The sequence below is a fragment of the Triturus cristatus genome, chromosome 3_2, assembly GCF_964204655.1.
Source record: "Triturus cristatus chromosome 3_2, aTriCri1.1, whole genome shotgun sequence".
Lineage (NCBI taxonomy): Eukaryota > Metazoa > Chordata > Amphibia > Caudata > Salamandridae > Triturus > Triturus cristatus.
Window position 1 is genome coordinate 1,014,786,986 of NC_140584.1, and position 26,763 is coordinate 1,014,813,748.

The following is a 26,763-nucleotide window of genomic DNA, read 5'->3' on the forward strand; positions in this document are numbered from 1 at the left end:
CTACTGGAGACCAGACTTGCAAAATAATTGGTGCCACCAAAGAAAATTGAATGCCGGGTTCAAGTAGTATGTGCATATACATAATAAAAATAACAGTTAGCATGCCCACATCAAAAATCTTTCCTCTGTGAAGGACCACTCAAAAGTAGTGGCAATTTACAAAAATGGTTGTCCATGGAGAGTGCATCATTCATATTTATTTGACTGGTTGGTGTATCTGGAAGAATTGTGCAAATCTAGTACTCAACTGCTCAAAGGGCTGTTTGACAGAGAACAGTATGCAGCAGTTGAACCAGGATGGTGTCATCACCCGAGTGGGTAGAGTCAACCAATGTTGTATTTTGGACACACCTTACCTGGAGCTCTGCATGAGCATAACAGGGCTGGCTCCTTTACTGCTTTGTGACCTTTTGTGGGGTTTATGACTTTGTAGACTGGCCTGCCTGGTGGACCATGCTTTCCAACAAGGCATTAGAACCTGGTTTGGTTTCTGTTATTGGTTCATCAGTAGAAGTACATATTGTCTTGCTGTTCGCTGCACGAGAAACAATACTATAAAGATAGGCATTCACCCTCCCCCTTCCCAAGGAACGAGCTGCCAACCCACTGACCTACACACACAGGTGCATGGTCATCATTGGCCAAGCCGACTGGTCTGCAGTGGGCTATCACAGTAAAAACAAGCACCTTGCTTAAATCCTGTCTGAAACTAAAATAATGGCCCCTGATTACAGAACATGAAAAGAGCATAGAGATTTCAGGCCCTAGTAGGATCTACTTTTGGTGCTGGCTCATGGGCGTTCATGGGCAGTTCCCCATTAAGTCCCTCTGATCGGAGCGGGGTTTGTTAGCATTGAAGCAATGGCTGTAGGTAAATGTGCAAGCTTAAGGGTTGTCTCTTTTTTCAAGGGTGTGCCTAGAGTACCTAGGCCAGAATCAACAAACGTGTAGTGCATTGCATGAACAGATATTGAGAAAAAGATTCAATCCCAAAGGAAGGTAAAGGGCAATATACTGGGATAGATGGAACCCAGGCAAGAGGGAGCCAAACACGAGCCTTTAAACTCAAAACCTGAGGATGGGTGCCCAAAAATGAGGGTTGTTCAAGAAAAGAGAGTTGCCAGAAAATGAAAATCCCCCTCACTTTTAACCATAGCTCTCATGGCATCAACCAAGCGGAGCGAGTCATCAAAAGCCTCATTAGAAGAGCTTGCTTGTCTCTTCCATCCAAACATCTATCCATTCATCTTTTAATCCTTATATCCACTGCTGATAATCACCATTTCAACTTTACATTTTGTCAGCCATTAAGTCTTCCATCCAACATTTAGTCTGCCACCATTTCGTCCATCCATCCGCCCATCCATATCCAAACTTATCCATCTATCTTCAAACCTATCCATCAAACATATCCATCCTTTCACTAATTCATCCATCCTTTCACATATCCATCTATTCATCCATCCTTTTCCTCACTCATTCACCCTTTCAATCATTCATTCATCCATCCTTTCACTTCATACATTCATCCCCTTTCACTCAGATATTCATCCTTTCATTCATAACTCCACCATTCGACCCATCCACCCACTCATCCGTCCATTTGCCCTTCAACTCATCCATCCTTTCACTCACTCACTCATCCATCCATGCTTTCACTCGTCCATCCATCCACTCTTTCATCCAGCCATATAGCTATCCTCCCTTTCACTCATTCATCCATCCATCCATCCACTCATCCATCCACTCTTCCATCAATACTTCCATCCATCCATCCATTCATCCATCCTTTAACTCATCCATCAATCAATCAATCAATCGGAGCATTTGTAAAGCGCGCTACTTTCCCGTGAGGGTCTCAAGGCGCTCGGGGGAGGGGAATGCTGCTACTGCTCGAAAAGCCAGGCCTTGAGTCTTCTGAAGATCAGCAGGTCTTGGATCTGCCGTAGGTGGATGGGGAGGGTGTTCCAGGTCTTGGCGGCGAGGTGGGAGAACGATCTGCTGCCGGAGGTAGCTCTTCGGATGCGGGGGACTGTGGCGAGGTCGGCGGTGCAAAGCTGGCGGGTGGGGGTGTAGAAGCTGAGTCGTCTGTTGAGGTACGCTGGTCTGGTGTTGTGGAGTGCCTTGTGTGCGTGGGTGAGGAGCTTGAAGGTGATCTTCTTGTTGACGGGGAGCCAGTGCAGGTCTCTCAGGTGGGGTGTGATGTGGCTGCGGCGAGGGATATCGAGGATCGGGCGTGCGGAGGCATTCTGAATGCGTTGAAGTCATTTCAGGAGTTTGGCCGAGGCTCCTGCGTAGAGGGCGTTTCCGTAGTCCAACCTGCTGCTGACGGCGGCCTGGGTGACCGTTCTTCTTGTTTCGGTGGGGATCCACTTGTAGATCTTGCGGAGCATGCGGAGGGTGTTGAAGAAGGAGGACGAGACGGCGTGGAGGTTGGTTTTGGCGGTGTGGGGGTCGTTGGTGAGGAAGAGGATCAGCTGGGTGTCATCGGCGTAGGAGATGATGTTGAGGTCGTGCAGTCGGGCGACGTGGGCGAGGTGCGCCATGTAGATGTTAAACATTGTTGGGCAGAGGGATGAGCCCTGGGGTACGCTGCAGATGATCTTGGTGGCTTCGGAGCGAAAAAGGGGGGAGGCGGACGTTCTGAGTTCTGCCAGAGAGGAAGGAGTTGGTCCAGTCCAGGGCCTTCTCTTGGATACTGGCGTCGTGGAGGCGTGTGCGTAGTGTGCTGTGGCAGACCGCGTCGAAGGCAGCTGACAGGTCTAGGAGGATGAGGGCCGCGGTTTATTCATTGTCGAGCAGGGCCCTGATGTCGGTGGCGGCGATGAGGGCAGTTTCGGTGCTGTGGTTGCTGCGGAACCCGGACTGGGATGGATCCAGTATGCTGTTCTCTTCGAGGTAGCGGGTCAATGTTTGTTGACGGTCTTCTCGATGTCCATTCACCCATTTACTCATCCATCCATCGATGCTTCCTCCCTTTCACTCATCCATCCTTACGAAGACGAGGGAAAATGAATTATTTATTACATTTTCCCCCCTACTTGTCTGTCGAATCCCGCCCTCCCCTCCCCCCAACCCGGCCCACCATTCTTACTTGCATGGATGCAGCAACTTTGGAGAATATTTTTACTGACGTTGAATATAAAAAAAATATTCTTTCAAACGTTCACATAAAATAGAAATAAAATACAAGCCGGGCTGCTCCCAAAGAAGGTTCCTGAAACCCGGACTTCTGGTTATCTTCTTGCAGACTTCGGCAGGGTCTCCCTTGTTCCGAATTCTCTTCCCTTCCCTCACAGCGCTGCAGGAAAGACCTCGAGGTACTTCTCTTCTCCATCTCCAGCCCCCCTCCCACCCGCCTCTTTTCATAAGAAGCTCCCCTTTACTGAGTACTCCACTCCCCCCCACTCCTCCCAACCCCCTGGGCTAGGTTTGCATTCTGTGTGCACACCCGTAACAAAATAAAGAAACAGAACGCCTGATCAAAACATCCAGCTGTGAATGAGCCCTTGAAATGTAAATTATTCATCCCAGCAGTCTTGGAGAATTACCTGGTCGATCTTTCATCGCCGAAGCTCCTATGGCTGCAGTTCATATTCCTTCGGTGTGCAAGCCCACAGCCCCCTCCCCGCATGGCGGTGTCATGATAAGCTTGCGAGGGACTTCGAAATTTGGCCAATGTTTGTAAATGAGGATTCATTCAGGTTAAAAGAAGGGAAGTGTCGGGTGCTCGGACGCCGGGGCTCCCCCTCGAGGCGGCTCCTAATCCTACCTGCTTCATGTCCCCAGGACCATCACGCCGCAGCTCAGTCGCTTCTGACTCCCTGAATGGGCTTGAGTTGAAACTGAGCCACCATCGCTCTTCTTCCTTGTTACTGAGGCCTGGATGTCTTGCGCTTTCATTTCTACTTCTCACTGGGTTTAGGACGAAACAGCCCCCCCCACATACAAGTCAATGAAGGACTGAGAATGTATTTGCAATGTTTGTGGATGCAGGAGTGTGCTCCCTGCCCCTTGATCCTCAGTCTCGGCTCGGTGCACACAAATGTTGGCCCCGACAGCCTCGTTTCAACAGAAGGACACCTTAACCGCGCCTCTGGTGTGGGATGCCAAACCTCTTTTCACCTTCCTGCTCCTGTTGTTCCACCACCAGCTCTACCCCAGGGATGCCCAGAGTGCCCAGCACATCACACACACACTCTCAAGCAAGGCCTGGTTCTGTATCCCATGACATACATTTTGTGCAGATCTTTCCACGACCTTCTCAGCCTCTCAGCTTTGTTTCTTTAATAGCTCTTCCAAGAACTGGTTTCGTTGTGTTGGCTGGGACCTCCTGTTTTGTGACCTCATTACAACCCTCCTCTTCTCGTCCTTTGGACCAAGGGCATGGTCGCATCACACACTGTAGATATGGCTCACCAATGCATACAACATACGCTTTTGGAAAGTATAGGGCAGGCTCATGTTTACCTCGCCCTGTCCTAGCCTCTCAAACTGGCCGCTCTCAGGATTCTATAAAGACCTCTTTGGGGCGCCCTTTGCCTGCTCATTGTGCCCCGTTTTCCATCTGGTCTTGAAGTGCTGTCAAGAGCAGAGAAAGTGTCTGTCATCAAAGCCTGTTCAGTTGTGTTTGGCTGAATGTTCTCATCTTAACTCTCAAAGTTTAGGTACTTTGTGTCCTAGAATTGTCAATGAACTTATGAAAAACCATTTCTGCTTAAATAATTATTTTTCCAGAGACATGAAGTCTCAAGTGGGAACAGAAGAAGTAACCTACCAATAGCATTCTTAGCACTAGCAGTGAATTCACAGGTAGGCAACACCTAGTTTCACCACCTCTGTTGTTTTGTCCTCAGTTCTGCCTAGTAATTTACACTTTCTGTCCATCTCAATAGTGTCTGCTGAGGGGCATGTGAGCACTGCCTGTTTCGAAGATTCTTAGGTTTCATCTGGTCAATTTCTAGCTGTGCTGGTTTTCTTCGGCCGCCTCTTTCTGTCAGTTTCAATGTCGGATGTGAATTGCTTGTTTCTAGTTCGTTTGCATGGAGTTGGCAAAGCCACTTTCAAGTATAAATTTAAGCTGTGCGTTGCAGCACTTTTAATGCTTTATTGTATTGCTTATTTAGCACACAGCCGTAAAAGCTTCATGGCGCTGTCAGGACAGGTAACGCATATCTAAAACTTCACAGGACAAAATAAAATTTAAAAAAATGGAAATAAACTCTAAGAATAGAAGGAATAAACACCGGGGTTTTACTGATAAAAAAAGAAAGATTTTAGACCGCTTCCTGAAGGATAACACGTTTTGGTGCAAGATCCCAAGTCTTGAAGGAAAGAGTTCCATTTCTGTGTCACGGCTACAGAAAAAGAGGAGATGCTTTAAGATGACTCTCTAGTCTTTGAGATGTGCTGGAGACATTGAAGGGCTGTTAGAGATAGTGACTTGGAATGTTTACCCATCACACCAGTATGAATGGCCTTATAAACTATTGTCATGGCCATTAAAGGAGATCTTTTTCTGTACTGGAAGCCAATCCAAAATTCTAAGGAGTGGTATAGTAGCGTGCTTCTCGCCGAAAAAGCAAATAGACGCCTCCTCAGGTGTAGTAAGCACTATATAAATGCAATTACAATACAATACAATAATATATTTTCGTCAGTTCGCTGAGCAGTCTTACTGCAGGAGCTGGGTGGGGCCCGCTATTCTGCGTTTCTGTAGTCCATAAGGGATTAAACCAGGATTCATATCCCCATCGTATGCCGTTTGGCGTCAGTAAATGAGAGCATCTTTTTAAGGATCTTTAAGTAAAGCAAACGGGTGTTCCCCAAGACCTCAGTTTCAAGAGATTAATCTGACTCCAGGTGAATACCCAGTTTACACGCTGGTTTAGCTCGGACAGAGGGCCAATCAGCTGTCTCCTTTGTCAGGGTTCCTCAACAGGTGATCAGCAGTTTCGTTTTGTATAGTTTCATGATTGAGAGGTAGTTTTCCACGATGCCTTGGTTGTGGGTTTCTTCTTTGCTCACAGAGACTGTGAACATCCCTCAAATCAGTGGGGTAACAGATATTGGCCTCCACAACATGAAAGAGTTTCCTAAAAAGGAAGGGCTATAAAATCAGCTCCTTGGGAACGTCACATAAAACGTGTCTGAGACGTGCCCCCCACAAATTATTTGAAACCATATATAACCGGGCCAGCAAATGCAGTGCTACCTGTCTGTTGTCAAGGATGGTGTGCTAGATTGTGTTAAAGGCTGTAGAAATGCCTAACAATAGTAGGGCCGACACCACACTATCTAAGTTTTTCTGTAGGTAAATCAGCACTGTAAAATAACAAGCTCTGAGCTGTGGTCTGCTCTGAAGCCCACCAAATAAGTGTTAAGTGAGGCATTCCTGTTTCAAGGGCCTGTCGTTGTGACTATACCCCTACCTGCACCCACCCTTGGCACGGAAGCATAGCTATTGGTGGATAGTTGTGTAACTCGTCTGGGTTCAGGATCTCCTTAAAATGGTGTCCAGGGTGTGGATATCCGACCATCATATAACGAGCTTTCAAATGACACAAAGTCTCTACGAAGGAAGGTAGCAAGGGGCCTTCATGACCCGGGCTTGGGAGAGGATCTTTGGAGAGTTTAAAGGACTACAGCTTTACCCTTCTGTCAGCTTGTTTCATTTAGCCTGTAGACTTACCTGGTACACACCCTTCCTACCTCTGGGTATGGCTGTCTGTTTAATGTGGCTGTGCTTGATCTGTAGCATCCAGTAACCGTGCCGGAAATCCCCAGTAAGCCAATTTCTGTTCTTGTTGCAATATCTTAGACTGTCAGGCTATATCATCATGTATGCTGTTTACAGGCTTTTACGCCGGTGGGGTATGGAACAAGTACAGACGTTTCTTGAAATATGGTTGTATACGTTTAGAAAATTGAGATAAGTAGAGCGTATCGTTTGTGTATTAATTTTGTGAACATTGTTCTTCTATGAGTAGGCTTTTCTCTCCCCAGGCTTTATGTGAAAATAGGAACGTTTGGTGCACTCTCTTTCAAATTTACCGCATCCCTTTCACTGATATAAGTTTAGAAGTGTATTACATCTTGTACAGAATTTTATTGATGGTATCTACCAGAGTATCTGATCTTTGGTAGGCACGTGCTGGAAAACTGATGTGTAGCATCTGTTTGCAAACACTGTTCCACTTGGTGTCTCAGTAAGAAACTTAACCGAGTATCCCTTGTAGGTCTTTGAGACTTATTGTTCCCAGTACATTACATATACTTAGAGCAGGCTTTGGGTCAATCTCTTGTTCATGATCTGTTGTCTGTCTCACTTTCCTGCTCCTGATTCAGTGGCTTTCCTTCTTTTTCATTTGTTCGTCCCACCCAGGGGCGTTTCAGTCTTGCAGTGTTTTGAGTAAATCGTTTATCCTTCCTCTAATGATGTGCAGCCTTGCAGTGCAATGCATGGGGGTGACTTTTTCTCTCCCTCGCTCCCTTTCCCTTTCCCCTGTCATCATAACTACTCACTTTCATCCCACCTTTTCCATTCCCCAACCACTGTCGTGTTGCCCTTTAATCTCCGTGCAGATTTTCACCACCCGCCACACTATCGGCGGGCAGCCATCTTAAAATATTTTTGCTCATTTGAAGATGACTTCCCTCTTGAGTGCATGCACTTGCATTTGCTGCAGGTCTCTTCAAATGGCCTTTGTTTCATTTTAACAAATTCCACTCAAAGATGTCCACTGCGGATCTTCATACATGTTTTCTTAAAATAAACACAACATGCATTCAAAGATGGCTGGTGTGGTTTCAAAGGATTAAATAAAAAGCTTGGTATCGCCAATAGGTTTCACAGCCAAGATTATTCACTTTACCCAATGCTTGTTAGTCCATAGGTTGGCAAATATGCTGATGAAATCAGAATTATCATTCTGAGTGGCAATATCCATTGTTCTCTCTTGTGAAGTTAATGCAACTCCTATCTTTAATTTGAAAATCCAACTAACCCTTTGACTGGATAGTATTTTTTAGCAGATGTATCTTCCTCACATATGGTGCATTCTACATAATCCAGGCTGGACGTTTCTGAAAGTTTTTGTGTAAAGCTATATATCACCTATTTCACCACAAAAGCCTCAGTTGGTGTGTTTTCATTATATACAGATTCGAATAAGTGTCATTTTAATTCATGTAACCTGCAAATTGAAATAATACGATAACATTAACAAATAAGGAAAAATAAGTGATGTAAATTTAGATGGTATACACGTAAATAATATTTTTAACTAGTTTTTCATGGGACCAGTAACAAAAAGAGGCAAGAGCCAGTAATTTCATCCCAAAACCGGGTTAGAACCCACGGTATTTTAATTTTATACTCCGTCAAGGAAGCACTCCATAATTTTTACATTGTTATTATTTTATACAAAACAGAAGCACTAATAATTGTTCTGAGCAAACTTTAGAATTTAGAAAGCAAGTAGTCAAGGAATACACATTTCCAATGCGTCATCATTGTGACACATTGCATTCAATGGCTTTTCTAACAATTTACACATACCTGTATATTTTATGTCAAAACAAATAATTGCTCATTATAAGATAGTTACTGTTTGACATTCTGCGGTTTTCTTTCTTAATGCTGACATTTCTTACTTTTCTGCTTGAGTGATAGAATATAATTGGTTAGTCTCACTTCATTTGTGAAGGAGAATCGTTGTCAAATGCCTCTTTGATTCAACATTTTGAAAAAAAAGTCAAATATCTAAAACGAGTTCAGGGTAGGCATAAGCATTTACTTCTCTGCATTAAGACTCATAAATTGTGCATATGTTATGGTTTTTATTGCACAATAATTGACGTACGAAATAATCTTAATTCATTTGATAAACCTTGGCATACTTGTTTGTTAGTTGTATTATTTTTGCAGTGCCATAGTGTGATATGTGTTATTTGATATACTTTTTTTCTTATTATAGGATTAATAACTAATCCTATTTGGTGGGATTAGTGATAAGTAGAAACACACTATATCTGTAAACTGAGCACTTGAAATGAAATTAAGTCCTCCTAATCTACAGTATAAACAAAGGCCTTCTCTCTGTAATTCACAAAGGCATTTATGAGTAGTACTACTTCACGTACTGATAAATGCCTTTGAGAATTGACCCCAGAACATCTGAATTTGGGAATATTTATATATATATTCACAGAAAAAACCATAGGTTTCAGGCACGTTATAGTTAGGAATTAGCATTTAAAAAACCTCAGAAATTCACTGAAAAAACCATAGGTTTCAGGGGTGTTATAGTTAGCTGGACTTTTCACTTGTACAAAACCATTGAAATTCCCCCGTTATAGTTAGTTCAGCTAACTATAACTCGCGCGCCCGCAATGCACTGCTGATGACGTCACATATTACATCACTCATGACATGGTCAGTGACATCACTCATGACATCACTGATGACATCTCAAATGACATCACTGATGACATCACTGATGACATCATCCAGTGAATGTGTGTTTTTCTGAAAATTAAATATGTTTTATATATGTATATCTCCAAGGTCGATGGAAGAATAAATGGGTATATAAGTGTCTAAATGGATGATTTGTTTTTGAAAAATTGATTGTGTAACTGACTGATTAAGTGTATCATAGTGAATACATGGCTTAGTGAGTAATGTTTAAATATGTAAATATCTGTATCAGTCTCTCACTTTGTGTATAAGTGGCTGCATGGGTTGGTGAGTAGCTACATGGGTGTCTATATAGGTTATTAGTTGGTTTTTTGAGTATCAGTCTGAGTGTCTGCATGGTTCGGTGGGGGGTATTACGTAGTGCATAGGTGCATGAATGAGTGACTCACTGTTTGTATGGGTTGAACACAGCATGTGTGCAGGACTGTATGGGTGGATGAGTGTGTGTATGGGTGTGTTAGTGAGTGAATGACTGTCTCAATAGTGTCTTTATGAGTAACTACATATGTTTTAAACTAGTATATGTGACTATTGGTGTATATATGTGAGTATATGTGAGAGTGAGAGATTGAAAGAGTTCCTGTATGAATAAGTATGTGTTTTTTTAAGTGATTGTTTAAAAGACTAAGTATGTGTAAGTTTCCGTAGAAGTAAGTATGGTGGTGTGTGTATAACTGTATATGCAAGTAAATGTATGTTTGATTCTTTATTAGCATGAGTGACTATGTGTGTGAGTAACTCTATGGATGAGTGGCATTGTGTAACAGGATGTATAGGTGTATGAGTACATATGATGAGTGAGTACATGTATGAGTGACTGTATAGGACTGTTGGTGAATGAGTGGATGTGTATGTGGATCTTAGAATTACTGAAGAGGTTGTTGTAACTGGTATTGGTATGTCCATTGTTTTGAAAATTTTAGTCTCTATTTTTGAATGTGTGTATCAAAGGTTATATTAGGGTGAGAGGAGGTCTGCCACTCTATCACAAGGATGATGTCATCAGTGATGTCATTTGAGATGTCATCAGTGATGTCATGAGTGATGTCACTGACCATGTCATGAGTGATGTAATATGTGACGTCATCAGCAGTGCATTGCGGGCGCGCGAGTTATAGTTAGCTGAACTAACTATAACGGGGGAATTTCAATGGTTTTGTACAAGTGAAAAGTCCAGCTAACTATAACACCCCTGAAACCTATGGTTTTTTCAGTGAATTTCTGAGGTTTTTTAAATGCTAATTCCTAACTATAACGTGCCTGAAACCTATGGTTTTTTCTGTGAATTTCAAAGGTTTTTTAAATGCTAATTTCTAACTATGCCTACAGAGATAGGCCATGTGAAGAAAGAAGAAAAAATGCACAGAAAGAAACAAAAGAAGTGCAGAAAGAAGCAACAGAAGTCCTCAAATACGAAGATAAGTGCAGGAAGAAGGATAACGTGCAGAAAGAACAAAAAGAAGAGCAGAAAGAAGCCTTGTTGCAAAATCATCCTGTACCCTCAACTTTTTCAGACGGATACTGGTGGTAACTGAGTCTGACTAACCAGTCCTAGAGCCAGTGCTATGTTAAAAGACACTTAGAATACAGTGAAAACACCTACATACACTAGGGAACATTATGCGTTGGGGTCCCCCTGTGATTAGCATGACCTCCTCTGTAAGCCCCTAGTATATAATAGGGCATGGGGATTAAAACTACCTCTTAAAACAGGCCACAGGGCGTTTTTGCACACGTTAACTCAGGCCCCGTCCCCTCCATTCACCACTGTGTAAACACGCCCTGTGTCCATTTTTAGTTGGGAGATTAAGTTCATTTGAATCCTGAGGGTCCCTAGGGTCCAACTAGCCCACTAGGTACCTCCAGTAAGTGCCACAGAGCTGCGTTGCAGAGAGGTGTAAAAAGTGGCACTGCCTGGACCACCTCTCTGCAATGCAGCTCAGTGGCGCTTACTGGAAGCACTTGGTGGGCTAGTTAGCCCCCAGGGGCCCTCAGTATTGAAGGGAAATTATATCCCCAATTTAAAACGTGCCATAGTGCGTGTTTGCACACGTCACCTCAGGCCCCGTCCCCTCCCTTCACCACTGTGTAAACGCGCCCTGTGGCTGTTCTAAGTTGAGAGATTAAGTCCCCTTGAATCCTAAGGGTCCCTAGGGTCAAACTAGACCACTAGGTACCTCCAGTAAGCGCCACAGAGCTGCGTTGCAGAGAGGTGTAAAAAGGGGCTTGGCCTCAGAACACCTGGCTGCAGCGCAGCTCCCTGGCGCATACTGGAGATGCTTGTTGGGGGCGCGTTTGCAGAGTGCTGCACGGAGGGGGCATGGCCTCCGGCACGATGCCAGTCTTTTATTTATTTTAGTTTTTTAAGAAGGGGGGCTGTTTGGTTCCCCTTCTTATTCTAATTTATTGGCCCTGATGACCCCATCCCCCAGGGCCAGTCTCCTAATTATATTTTTTTGACCCCAATCCCCAGGGCCGGCCACTGTTTTTTATTATTTTTAAAAAATATATATTTATAGACACACCTAGGACATGCTGGACAAACCGTACGTACCTATCACCATGACGATTTGCGTGATATTCATTAAAAGGCGACTATGCATGCAATGAATCCACGTGGAATGTATTTACACCACTAGTGAAGCTCTGACATGTCTGATGCCCTACCGTGCCTAATCCTGGTAGACACCCTTGTCGTTTATTTATACAAACATGGGTAGCTATTGACGGGCACATTTAATACACATGCACACCAAGCCATTCAAAGGGGATTCGACAAAAATTCGACCAAAACTATGCAAGAAACCCCCCTCACGGTTAATAAAACACACATCCACTGCCGGATGTGTAATACTTTTTATTTTACTCTCTGGAAAGGGGACGAACATCACTTGAGAGTCACAGCGTGCTCCTGACAGAGCCCAATGCTGTGTTACACCCACCATAGCCTGCCGAGTGCCACACACCTCTGTGTTGTATTCCACTAGCTAGTGCATATGCTATGACACTCTCTAGCCCATGTGCACTGTAACACCACCCCGTGAATATGTCATGCCACACTTGTCTTTGCACGGGTTATATTGCCCCATCTAACGTGCCTTTCTCGATGCCTATGTTATAACGCACAGTGCTATGCCATACATATTACAATCTGGGATCCATATCTTTGTCACAGTGCATATGCAACGTTACACTCCCCAGCACATATTTTATATTACAACTTTAGAGACTAGTTAGGTTACACAACACTGCCCTGTGCATATTACACTCCAAGGCGCATATCGCATAGCACACGCTAGTGCCTGTGCTATCTCGCGCTCTCCAATGAATCTGTCATTGCGCACAATGTATTGCATATTATATTTCACGCCCGGTTCATCTTATATCACACTTTTTGGTGCATAGTTTATACCATACACTATATCTAGTTTTCATTTTCAATCGTGCTCTCAGGACTATGTTCTATATAACACTGTGTTCACCTACCCTTTTCACGGGCATTACATTTTGCGATAGGGGGTGGAGGGTCAGGGGGTGTTTCTGCCAAGTGAGCCCGGAGTCACAGTCACAAACGTCCTCTTCTTCCTGAATAAAAGTGAGATTATGCTGCATACTTGTTCATATTTTAAGTAGTTCGCACAGACACAATGTTTTAAAAACAATAAAGTTCCTAATACCCGCCTTCTCTGAACAGTTAGCTTGCTGCCCCATCCCCTTCCTCCCTATCCTCTGTTGTGTGAATCCATGGACTCGCCTCCTCCCTCCTGCCATGCATGGTCTGATGTGCTGCCACTGCCCTCAATTTAGTATGATGTACCAGTCCACTCCTCCTGCCCTCCATTGCCCAATTCTATGCCCCATCGTTGACCTCCTGCTTAAACTCTGTGCTTAGCTTGCTGCCCCTATTCTCCTTCCCCCTGCCCTCCGATGTCTTTGTGCATGCCCCTGCTCCATCCTTTTTGCCCACCATGTCCCATGGACCTGCCACTCCTATCTACTCTGAGTGTTCCGTTGAGCTGCCACTCCCCTCCCACCTGCCTAGCATTGTCAGATGACTGTAACCTGTCCCTGCCACCTCCACCCTGCCTGTCCACATGCCATGCCCCTATCCTCTTCCTCCTGTCCTACATGGTCCATTGTACTGCCACACCCTTCTGCCCTCCCTGGTCTGTTGTGCTGCAACTGCTCCTCCTGCCTGCCCCGTGTGGTCTGTTGTGAGGTCCCTTCCCCTGAACTTTCTTGTCTGTGCACAGGTCCTGACCCTCCCTTCTATCCTCCATCGTCCTTTGTGCATGCCCCTCCACCCTCCTTCTTGCCCATCATAGCCATTGTGCTGCCACTAACCCTCCCACTTGCCATGCATGGTCTTCTGTGCTGCCATGGACCCTCCCACCTTCCCTGTGTGGTCAGTTAGCTGCCCCTGACCCCCTCCCACCTTCCCTCCATGGTCTGTGTGTATGCCATCACAGTCTCACTGTTGCTCTTCATGGTGTGTCTTGCTTCTAGTGCCCATCCTGCCTGACCTCCATGGCTATCTTGCTGCTCCTGCCCTGCCCCCTTGCCCCCAGCCCTACTCCCTCCCTCCTGGCTTGTCTGTTCCATTGTAATGCCCCTGATCCGTCCCTCCTGCCCTTTATGGTCTGTTATGCTGCAGCTTTCTCTCCTGTCTGTCCATTATGGTCAGCTAGCTACCATTGCCTCTTGCCCCTGTTGTCCATGTGCATGGTCCTGTCCCCTCCCTCTTGCTTTCTATGGATTGTTGTGCTGCACTCCCGTCCTGCATGCCCTGTGTGGTGTATTGTGCTGCTGCAAACCCTGATGCCTGCCCTGCAGGGTCAGTTTGGTGCACCTCTCCATGTCCCTCCTGTCCTCTGTTATCCAAGTCCATGTCCCTATCCCATTTCCTTCCATGATCCAATGTACCATACTTGCGAACATTTTGCACTTGGTAAGAGGGAGATTTTGAAAAAAAACTGGGGTATTGATTTTCCCCTTTGAGTTACATTGAAAAAGAGGATATTGTAGACAGGAGACAGATCAAATAAAGCCCATTTGAGCTTAAAAACATTGGACGTTTCCTGGCTGAATCGGGTCTGTTGGCATGTATGGTTGTACTACCATTGCCTCTTCCTTCTGCCCACAATGGTCTATTACATTGCCACAGCCTTGAAGGAGGGTAGATTTTGTATCACAGGGGGCCCCTGGCCCGTTCTGTCCACACCTGAAGTATGAGACCCTTGTCCTTGCCCTGCCAGCTGCATTTGTAGGCCGTATTAAATTGACCAGCGGGTCCTGTGTTGCTATATAATTATCCTGAGACATCCTTACCACTCAGCCAGCATAAAACCCCTGTGTAGGCCCTTCTGTTCAATATGTAGGCCTCTTTGTTAAATTGACCATAGCTCTGCAATTTTAGTGTATAGCAGTCTGAAGGCAGGTCTGCGAGGCCTTCTGATCCAAACTAGTAGCCCCCACCCTACCCGAGTGCTCCGTGCTCGGTATCAAAGTTCAACATCCCCCTGAAGCTGTCGACATACAGTAGGCTGCATCCTGGACTGGTACTTGCTTCCTGGGCAGGTTTCCCGCTTTTAAGGAAGTGGCAACCGTAGAGCGTCAAGTTAGGAGAACTGAGGAGATTTTATACATGAATATATTGAATTCCCGTACAATACCCATTATTTTCTGCTTGCTCTATGAAACTTACGATAAGCGATTGGCCTGAGAGACTGACCTTTTCACCCAGTCCATTGTCAGCATTAAGTGGGTAAATGACGAAATGTCTGGTAAAATCTGCAGACGAAGCTTTTGGGTAGCATACGTAGGTAGATGTAGCGTGCAAAGGAGCCCACAAAATGATATAAAAAGGGAGCACCCACAGATATCGACGGACTACCTCGCCGTCTGTATGTAGGTTAACAGGCAGTGCAGGTTTTCCCCAAGAGCTGGGAGCTCTTGTCTTCCTTTGCTTAAAATGTCTTGCTCTGCTTTGCTTGAAGTATCTTATTCTATTTTACCTATATGAAATGTCATGTTATGTTTAACCATTGTTCTCTTTACTTTTGCATTTAAAAGATTTTGTATTGTAATTGCAGGAATGCTTGCTCTAAGAGTAAACGTGAGTGTTCCTAGGTAACATTTTCCTTGGTGTAACTTGTTTCTCATGATGAATTTATAGATGTGTTTTCTCTCTCTCTCTGTCAGTACATTAATTGAGATACAGAGAATATTATGACAGCTGTATGATTATCTGGATTCTGTATTTTGTACTTTATGTCTCTATTCTGCGGTTTCTTTGAAGTTGCATCTTCTCATTAAACTGCCATTGTATTCTGCCTCCAATTCCATGTCTCATATGTCTGTTTTCTTCATTTTTGGAGCAAGCGTTCCTAGGCACCCCGGCTCAAATTAAGGTGCCCCTTTTGTCCCTGACTCACTCTCCTGCTCAGTTCTGTGGTGGCTCCCGGGGATCTGGGGACCGCCCCTAGCTTCCTTGACCCGTAATAGATCTTCCCTCTAACAGCCTCTCTTGCAAGTCATGTATTGTTGGTTTGTTGCCCCTGCCCCTCTTTCCACTGCCCTCCATAGTCTGTTGTGCTTCCACGGCCCTTCCTGCCTGCTCAGTGTGGTTAAATTGTTGCCTTTGCACCCTCCTACCTGCCTTCAATTTTCAGAGTCCGTGCCCCTGGCCTCTGCCTCTCAACAGTATCCTAATGAACAACTAGATTGCTAACATTCTATATTTATTACAAAAGTGTGGAACGCCTGACATCATCTTGATGTAATCAAAACTGTAATACCTAGAGCATTTCCTTTAGAAATTACATATATGAGAGGGTCTTATTGGCATCAAAATTATGGTTAGTGCTCTAAAAGACTAAAATAAGGACATATTTTCTGAGTTTTCAAATAGCGACAAAGCACTTTTAAATTATTTGTTATCTTTATGTTTTTTTATCCAGTTGACCACTTGATTAAATGTTGCACTTAGGGGAGAGGATGTGGTGTTACTTCCAGAACTGCAGACTTTGCAACTGGGGAACCAGGTTGAAGTTTCTGCTTCAGCTCGACATTCTGTGATTCTGGTCAAATCACTTAGTCTCCCCATGTCTACAACCAAAATGAATTTGTTCTTGTGTGATGTAACCAATGCTCATGTAAAGCACTCCAATACCTGACAAGTCTGCACTATATAACACTGCAAAAACACAAAATAATAAGTGTTTTGCACACTTCTGTCATTGGGCTATATTTGGGCTACATCTGGGTGATTTTGGGCTACATTTGGGCTCTTTTGTCTCCGGTGGCCATCTTGGGAGATTTATTTGTTATGAAGTTTCCTAATTTCCTCATGTACTGCAGTCTCCTCAGTAGGAAATGCTTTCAGTTTTTTACTTTGATTCCATCATGAAGGTATCCAGATATGTCACACATTTGCCATAAATTCTGAATGTTAGCACTCTAGTTGCTCATTAGATCACTGTAGTAAAACTACTGCACCATGGAAGTCTGCTCCTGGTATTAAAAGTGCATGTTTCAGTCTGCATGTCAGAATGTTTTAATGAAATAGAAGAGGATTTGAGAAGTCACTCAAAATGTGCCCTCATTTTCTTTCTTCAGCATTAATCATAATTTCTATGGCAAAATGAACCTCCTCATTGTGTTCCTTTTTAAATTAAATGTTTTAAGTGTTACCAGTTTATTCCAATCAAGATGGCTTCAGGTGTGCCATACTTTTGTCATAATGAAGACAGTAAGCGCTCTAGTTGTTTTTAAGAACATTCTGGGACATTCTGTCATTGGGCTATACTTGGGCTACATCTGGGTGATATTTGGGCTACATTTGGGCTCTTTTGTCTCTGGTGGCCATCTTGGGAGACTTATTTGTTATGAAGTTTCCTAATTTCCTTATTTACTGCAGTCTCCTCAGTAGGAAATACTTTCAGTTTTTTACTTTGATTCCATCAAGAAGGCATTCAGATGTGTCACACATTTGCCATAAATTCAGAATGTTAGCACTCTTTTTGCTCATTAGATCACTGTAGTAAAGCTACTGCTCACCAGGGAAAACTGCTGCTGGTATTGAAAGTGCATGTTTCAGTCTGCATGTCAGAATGTTTTAATGAAATAGAAGAGGATTTGAGAAGTCACTCAAAATGTGCCCTAATTTTTCTTTCTGCAGCACTAATCATACTTTTTATGGAAAAATGAACCCCCTCATTTTGTTCCTTTTTAAATTAAATGTTTTAAGAGTTACCACTTTAATCCAAGCAAGATGGCTTCAGGTGTGCCATACGTTTATCATAAGTAGGACTGTTAGCGCTCTAGTAGTTCTTTGGAACACTCTGGGAAGCTGCAGTAGAACACAAAGGAATCAACTGACAGTCTCTGCCCTTGTTGGATGTACATGTTTTACTGAGAATGTCAGACTTCATTCTCACATGACTGAGAAAGATAATGTGAATTTACAGAAAATAAGCTCTCAGTTTAGCCTATAGATCACCTTCCAAACCTCTGTGGTAAAAGCATGAGAAAATATTTTTCTCTCAATCATGATATCCCAGCAGAAGGCTTTTTCACATGGTGAAATCACCTTAGAACATACCACAATTCCTAAAATGAGTATGGTACCATCAACAAATGATTTATAATGTAACTAAAGTCTTAAAACCTTCTATTAACTGCAATGCTTTTTAATGAGGTGCTATCATGTATATTGGTCCCAAGATGGCTGCCAACACTTCTTGGATGAAGTGCTGACAGCCAATCAGATCTCAGGATGAGATGTGTGGTTAGGCTCCGCCCACATATATATATGCTTTTAAATGCTATTTTCTCAGGAAATACTGAACAGATTTACACCAGACCTGCAAAAGGCACTTCCTTGACCTTATGGCTACCTCTCTGCCAAATTTCAAGTAATTCTGTTCAGCCGTTCGGGCTGTAGCTGTGTCTAAAGGTCCTATGGAAAAATGCATGGGGAAAACGCGTTTTGGGACCCCCCTTTTTTCTCAGCCCCTGCTTGACGAATCCCCCCGAGACTTTCAGGGTAGGAGCGGAGCGTAGCGCCCCACCTATTTTGAAAATTTCGCGAGGATTCGTCGACCGGCGCCAAAGTTATTCCAAATAGAATGTTGCGGATTTCCTATGGAAACAGGGTCCTAACTATAACTACCTACTGGCGACCGCCAGTAGGTAATATATATATATATATATATATATATATATATATATATATATATAATCTACACACACATTGTAGGTTAATGAACGCATGACATGTTTTTTTTTTCACCTTACTTCTTGGATCTGAAAGTGTAGGATCTCAATAATGGGAAAAGAAAAAGAAAATTAATGTGATATACCATGGAGATATGTTAGATTTATAACCCTCCTTTACACATTGAATATTGTAATTAACCTAAAGGATATCAGGAAAAGATGGCCAAAAATGAAATCCTTCTCTGTGATCTGCAAGAGACCTTTTTTATGTTTATTACCAGAATGAACTGCTTCCTTTCTCTATGTTGATGATTAATTTTATTTAAAAGATGTTTGTTTACAAAGTCACGTCGACATTGAATAAGGCGTTAAGCCGAAACGCGTCTGTTCGGTGCTGTGGTCGTGTTGCTGATTAAAATCTAAAAGAAGATATATCCCCAGTGTGCGCCTCATTCTTCGATCAGGACGGGATCGATGTTTTGGAATTTATACGCACTCAACACCATCGTGGAGGATTGCACCCGTGTCGAGTGGAGCGACAGCTGGTGGAGCATAAAGGAAAATCGGATATTGCTGCCTGCCCCGCCGTGTGTTTTTCTGCTGCAATTTCGGAATACACTGGGATACAATAATTGAGAGGAGGAGACTCTTTCTCTCCAGGCAGGAGGCTTCGGGTTGGAGGACTTGAAAGAATCCGGCTAAGAGACTGGCAGTGAGTCTACCTTTCCTCTTTTCAAATTAACACTAAAGGCAGACACGTTGGGGAATAGACTATCAAAGACACATTGTATCACAACGCGATGGGAAAACTGCTATGTTTTCAGATAAAGAAAGGGAGGAAGCGGCAGAAGGCATATTCAGTAATAATTCACGGATACAAATATAGACCCTAAAGGAGCAACAGGTGGTAAAACTACACATAATAATTAGACAAGCCTGTATAACAAATTAGAGAAAAATAACCAGAAATAAACAAGAAAATGGTGGGAGCCAACCTCCTTACAGAGATATCTAGATGCTAATTACAGACCAAGGGGTTTGCGTATATATACAACACCGTCATACGAGAACCCAGACCCATTATTGTTACAGGAATGGGCTGAATACACCACCGAGTCTGTGAAAGGCATGGTAAAAATCCTCATAAAATACGTTTGGAGTGATCGCCAAATACTACTAGAAGAGATTAAGAAAATAGAGCAAGCCATAGCACTAGAGAAAGACACCAAATTAAAAGACGAATTACAACAACTCATGAAAAAGAATCTTGATTATGAAGGTGTGATTAGACTTTGGAAACAGACAAAATGTATCCTGGATGAGGAGGGCTAAGAGTCCGGGCACATCCTGACATTTGCAGAGAAATTTTATGGTCCCAGGAGACAATTAAATTTTGGAAAACGAGCAAAGTATCCTTCAGAGACACCTCCGAGTCAGAGGTAGAATTGTCTGAGGGAGAATTGACATCAAGACGGAAGGAAAAGGAAATAACACCAACGTTTTTTCAGGAATATCAGCTCCTCATACAAGCAAGTCAACGACCAGTACCACGGACCCATCCCCCGGAAAGAATAAACGAAAGACAAGAAGGGGAAGAAAAGGAAAAAGCTACCTCCCTGAACCAACGAGTCACACGGAGCAAGCGTGGGGGGAAATGAAAACAGTGAAGAAACAAACCGTGGTCAATCTGTCGAGTAGACAGTTAACATCGGATGAGACCAAGATACTGGAGCTGCGTCTGACATTTTGCCCAACCTTGCAGTCTGATTATGCTAATATACGGATAGATCTTTATAGATTTATCAGAAAAATGAAGCTAATGAAAATACATCTATTGCACCCTAAAAAACTAAGAACAGAAATATCCAATGGTGAGGGAAACATAAATCCACTAACAGGGGCAGACCTAGGAACACTAAAGAAACTGAGAGAACTGGAGGCAGACTCTAATTCAGAAAATCCTATATTGAAATATGAAAATGTAGTTGAATTCCTGGAGGTGATCGAAGTCTCGCAAACAGGGGCAGCAAGTAAATTAAAAATGAAATTCCACTTTATCCCACATACTGCTCACGATGCAATCAACACTTTTCATGAAGTGGTGACAGAGGAACTGAAGCAACTACAGGCAGAAGGTCCTAACCTTACCAAAGGAAAATTAACAACAAAATCGATCGATAGTGGTAATGAGTTTAAGGAGAGATGACAACATAATAACAAAACCATCGGACAAAGGTGGGACTGTGGTGTTGGTGAATAAGAACCACTTTGAAAGAGAGGCTATGAGACAACTGTCGATGGAGGACTGTTACAGAGTGGTCACGAGATCTGTTTATGAAAAAAGTATACATGATTTCTATAAGATTCTGACCAGATGGAAGACAAAAGTAATCTTAGGAGAACAGGATTTCAGATTTATGTATTGTGAATTTCCAGAATTACCGACTTTATACTACCTCCCAAAGGTTCACAGATCTGACAGATCCCCTGGAAGGCCAATCGTGTCCTCGAAAAACAGCCTTTTCGAGAATGCATCAATATACATTGACTGCTTTTTAAATCCCATTGTGAAAGATCTTAGTTCTTATGTTAAAGATACAAAATATTTCTTACGCATTGTAATGAACATCCAATGGGAGACAGACATGCTGCTGATAACTCTTGATATAACGAGGCTCTACACCAGCATTTCTAATGATAAAGGGCTGTCAGCGACCGCAATCCTCTGCTGATGACGTCAGATATTACATCACTGTATTTAGACACCTATTTACCCATGTCTTCTTCCATCTTTAGCTATACATATATTACAAATATTTATTTTTCAGAAAGACACATATGTAATCAATGATGTAATATCTGACGTCATCAGCAGAGGATTGCGGTCGCGTGAGTTATAGTTGCCTGCACTAACTATAACGGGGGAATTTCATTGGTTTTTTACGAGGGAAATGTCCAGCTAACTATAACATGTGTGAAACCTATGGTTTTTTTAAATGAATTTGCAAGGTTTTTTAAATGCTAATTTCTAACTATAACGTGTGTGAAACCTATGGTTTTTTAAGTGAATTTGTACGGTTTTTTAAATGCTAAGTTATGTATTTATTAATATTTTCTATTTTTTTTAATGATTTTTTTCTGCCGTGCGCGTACGGTAAGCTTACCGTACGCGCACCCCGCGATTTTCAAAAAAATATATAAAATGTATTTTTCATACTTTTGGGTCCTTCTTGGACCCCCTGACAAACGCTAGGGGGTCTGCAATTCTCTCTTTGTTGCCCCCTTTTCACGTACTCCACCTGTGTTTATCATTGTGAGACACACAAAATGGCGGCCGACACTTCCTGATTTCGACCGATTCGAATGTTTACAGTCATGTAACCACCAATCAGAATTAAGCTTGCGCACGGCAGCGTGCGCGTACGGTAAGCTTACCGTACGCGCTCGGAGCGCGCCTATAGATATATATATTGACTTAAATGCTATTTTCTCAGGAAATACTGAACAGATTTACACCAGACCTGCAAAAGGCACATCCCTGACCTGAGGACTACCTCTCTGCCAAATTTCAAGTAATTCTGTTCAGCCGTTCGGGCTGTAGCTTGGACTAAAGGTCCTATGGAAAAATGCATGGGGAAAACGCGTTTTGGGACCCCCGCCTTTTTCTCAGCCCCCGCTTGACGAATCCCCCCGAGACTTTCAGGGAAGGAGCGGAGCGCCCCACCTATTTTGAAAATTTCGCAAGGATTCGTCAATCAGCGCCAAAGTTATTCAAAATAGAATGTTGAGGATTTCCTATGGAAACACGATCCTAACTATAACTATCTACTGGCGACCGCCAGTAGATAATATTAATATATATATATAAGTTATGTCAACTTGCCCAAATAGATAATCTTGCCACTCAGGCACCACTTTCACCCTTTGACATAAGTGCCCACGCGGTCACTCAGACTCGACGCCAAATCCTCAATGTAATAAATACATTTTGTATAAAGAACTACCATACCCATAATGCCTCATTGCGGGTAATAGTGGTGATCTGGTATAAATAAGGAAAGTGAGAAGGGACTCATGTATACTACCGTGATCAAGAACTGCCATAGTTCGAAACGCGTAGGTGAAGAGCAAATAAAACTTTAATACTTCAAAAAAATTCAGGAAGAGTGCGGCGTCTTTGTGTTCAACAAAGCTTGCTTTTTGATATATATATATATATTTATATATATAATCGCGAACGGAGTCCCATACGCGCTCGTGGAGCAGTTCACAAATACCAAGGAAACAGGGGTCAAGGCGGCAAAAGTAGGTTTATTGACTTCATAAACCAGCTGTTTTATGAAGTCAATAAACCTACTTTTGCCGCCTTGACCCCTGTTTCCTTGGTATTTGTGAACTGCTCCACGAGCACGTATGGGACTCCGTTCGCGATTATATTGTTGCCGGTTCTCTCCGCCGGTCCGCGCCACCCCTCCTTGTGGGCTCGAACTTCAGAAGGAGTAACCTCGTTTAAAATATATATATATATATATAATTATTATTATTTTTTTTTTTACTGAGATTGAGGAAGCTGTGCGTCTGTCAGGGGGTGTCTGCACAATAAAGCATTCAGCTAAAAAATCTATCCGTGTGTGCTCTCCGACTTTGGTTGCTGAAGTGTCTGCCTGGTTTGTGGAGAATAGATAGATATATATATATATATATATATATATATATATATATATATATATATATATATTATAAACGCAAATAGTCCTTTGAAGAGGGGTGCTCCTTGTTGTCGGTGCATGCGGCGAGACAAGGACAAGGTCTCGCTTTTAATATCAACCACAAATTGAATCACGCAGCACTCCTTTTGGCATATGCAAATATTTATTTGGTAGCTCTCCTACGCGTTTCGAACACCCAGTTCTTGCTCACGGTAGTAAAACAGAGTCCATCTTTTGTTTATATTATTCAATATCTGTTTTAAAATATTATAATCAGATAACTATATCTAACATCAACGATGTGAGGAAACTGAATAGTGTAAATAGAAATCTCTATGTGGCTTTCCTCCTGTAGATTCCTTTTTGATAATCATCGGTTATTATTTTGCTGTCTTCAAGCCTGGCTATCGGGTTATGGGTAATGATAATCGATCCATTACACAGGCACTTAGCCTTATAAAATTATGGACACTCAGTCCCTTATGAGCAGAATGGCTACAAAGTAGCCTCATGATGGGGCATACCCTATTATTGGATGCCCTATGTAGCTTTACTTAACGCGTAAATGCTCAACAATAATAATAATTTTGCTCCTCTTGGACAATGGATCGAGTAAATATTGGAAGAAACACCCCGATGCGGGCTTTATAAACAGCAAAACACAGTGTTATATAGTATATTCATACATGTGAACTACTACACCCATAATGCCTCATAATGGGCTATCTATGTGTTAAAGTATAAATAATAGAAACAAAGGAAGGACTCGATTAAGCCATCACCTCTATTAACCTCTTATCCACTCCATGATGTCTCAAGTTCCTTAAAGTTCACCACATGTGACTTTCATATATGAAGATTGAAGGTATGAAACTCTAACCTACTGGAGCCCTTGCATCCACACCGTATCCAAGTCTTGCAGTTTATCCCGGAGCATGTCAAACAGGCCCTTGCGGAGTCTTGAAGTGTGTCATGATTTCACTGCACTCCAGGAGGGTACTGACTATTATCGAGTGGTGGAGTGTACCTGATGGAGAAGATCCTCTCCTTTCTCCACTGCCAGACGATTCTTCAATGTGGTCTGGATTCCAGAGTCACGCTCCTTTTGACCAATCTGCTTTGTCTGGGCAATACACCTTTAAGTGGGAGCATCTGTCTGAGGACCACACCCCTGGACGCCACGTCACGGATCCAGAGCCTTATTCCTCCAACTCAGTGCTACATCTGAGCCGGTGGTTGCTGGTGGAGGCTACCGGTACTCATTTTTTGTGACCTTCACTTATTTTATCTCTTCAGACATGTCCCAAGAGAAAGAGAGTGAAAACCACACAAAGGGGAAAGAAGGAGGAAAAGAAAGACGAAAAAATGTCACAAAGGAAGAAAGCTGGAACCAGCAACAGTGAGATAAAGGGGCAGGAAGTACCTGGTGGTGTATTAAAGAGGCCTGGGGTAGATTGAAGTCTATGCAGCCTTGGTATTCGGCACGCTGACATTTATTAGTGCCACCCATTGGCTTCTAAGTAGGGCTGTGGGCACTATCACTCATTGTTTTACAAATTAAGAACAGCTCCAACTTCAAATATTTCAACATGTGGGAGATATTGAGATTGCAGGACAGTGGAATTGGATAGTTGCTCTTACCATAGAGCTTCTGCTAAAGGGAGAGATTTGTCTGGGTGTTGAAAATGTTCTCATCAAGGGATTGTCCAAATGACGGGAATGCTGTCTTTAGTGCTGGATACGTACTGGATGGTTAGAAGATGGTGTCAACATGGTATTTGTTAAAAGTGGAATTAACAGTCGGAGTGGAAGGTATGACGGGACAGTGGCATGATCTATTCAATGAATATCAGCAGTTACACCTCTAGGAAGACAAATATTAAAAGTGTAGCAATCTTTCCAGGAGAATGTTTCATTGGCAGAAATTGCATCCACTGAGTGTAACATGATGAGAGTGTATGAATGTATAGTTCATTAAAGAGTAAGCACTTCCTTATGGAAATAAGCTGGAAACTTGTGTCAATGTTCTGATCGAAATAAATACTTCCACATTGTGGAAATTTTTTATCACATGTTCCATTGAAAATTGTACTTGTCGGGCGAATAATCCAGTAACAGCATGCCCCGCTGCAAGGACCATGAGATGATGCTCATATCAAGAAAATGTTCCAATTACAGAAAATTTTCTATGGGAATGGATGTGGATAAAATGTGAGAAGACGCTTGAAACACAAGCATAGATTTCATGGAAAGATGCGCATTAGGCTTTGGGGAGGATCTTCCTTGTCACGTGTCCCCATTAAAGGTATCATTTATAGCTATTCCTTTTAATGAACAGTGTGGAAAGACTAATGCTGGTTGTGCATCTAGACATGTTTTTTACTTTTCTGAATGGGGTTGTGCGGGTATTTGTAAATCCTGGACCCCGTATATGACTGACTCTAATTCTCCGCCGTCTTTGCTTTGAAGACGGGAGCCCTGCACGCAGCCTCTGCAGGAAATGGATTAACATGCTTGTAGTTTCCACAGTGTCTCTTTCTGCATATGTTTGAATAAATTAAGTCTTGCAACAGTTGTTTTTCCGGGGATGAAAGGCAAATTGATGTGAACAGCCTCAATCTTCGAAGAAGCTGGGAGAGGCGGCGTTATAAAGGCTTCCACCAGCCCGGGCTGAGCAGCTGTGATGTTTGCGCGGTTTTCTCAAATCATTGTATCATAATTGTTTCTTAATGGCTGTTTGCAAAAGGATGCGAGGGACCGCAGGCCTGGCCTGTGCGATTTGCTGGAGAATAGGTTAACGCCTTGTAATTCTGTCATGGCGGATTTAGGAGAAAATCAAAAATTAGTTGCACCCTGGATGCGAGAAGCCAAGGATGCTATTGAAATATGTGTTCAAGGTGTATTTTTAATCCGCCACACTCCTCTCCCTGATGTTCTTTTTCTCATACGCGCTGTTATCAGCCATTCACAAACGCCGGCTGGCTGGCACGCAGAATGAGCTTGGCACTGTTGCTTGGCAGACTACTGTTGGTTGTGGAATGAGGTCCCTACTTTAGTCTTTCTCACTGTAACTACCCTGACCACTCTAGTGCCCACCCTACAACTTTTGTAGAGTGATCTCAGTGACTAGTCTTACTGCATGGGATAACATTCTGTTGCGTCCTAATGGGTTGCTTTAGTGAAAATGGGTACTTTAAGACCCATCCGTCAATCTTACAGATGCAAGACCCTGAAGCCGCTCACAGAAATGTGCTTCGTGTACAGCTGCCTGACAGTGGCCATCAGCAGACCCTCAATTCCACCTCAGAAACTCACTTAAAACATACCCATGTGCCAAACAGAAATAGCTCTGTA

The 26,763-nt window shown here is 43.0% G+C and overlaps 1 protein-coding gene across 5 annotated transcripts in view; it reads left to right on the forward strand.

Moving 5' to 3' along the window:
• The window catches only part of TMEM132E (transmembrane protein 132E), a 1,031,163-nt gene that overhangs the window by 623,698 nt on the left and 380,702 nt on the right, over positions 1 to 26,763 (forward strand). The gene's annotated exons all lie outside the window — the stretch shown is intronic.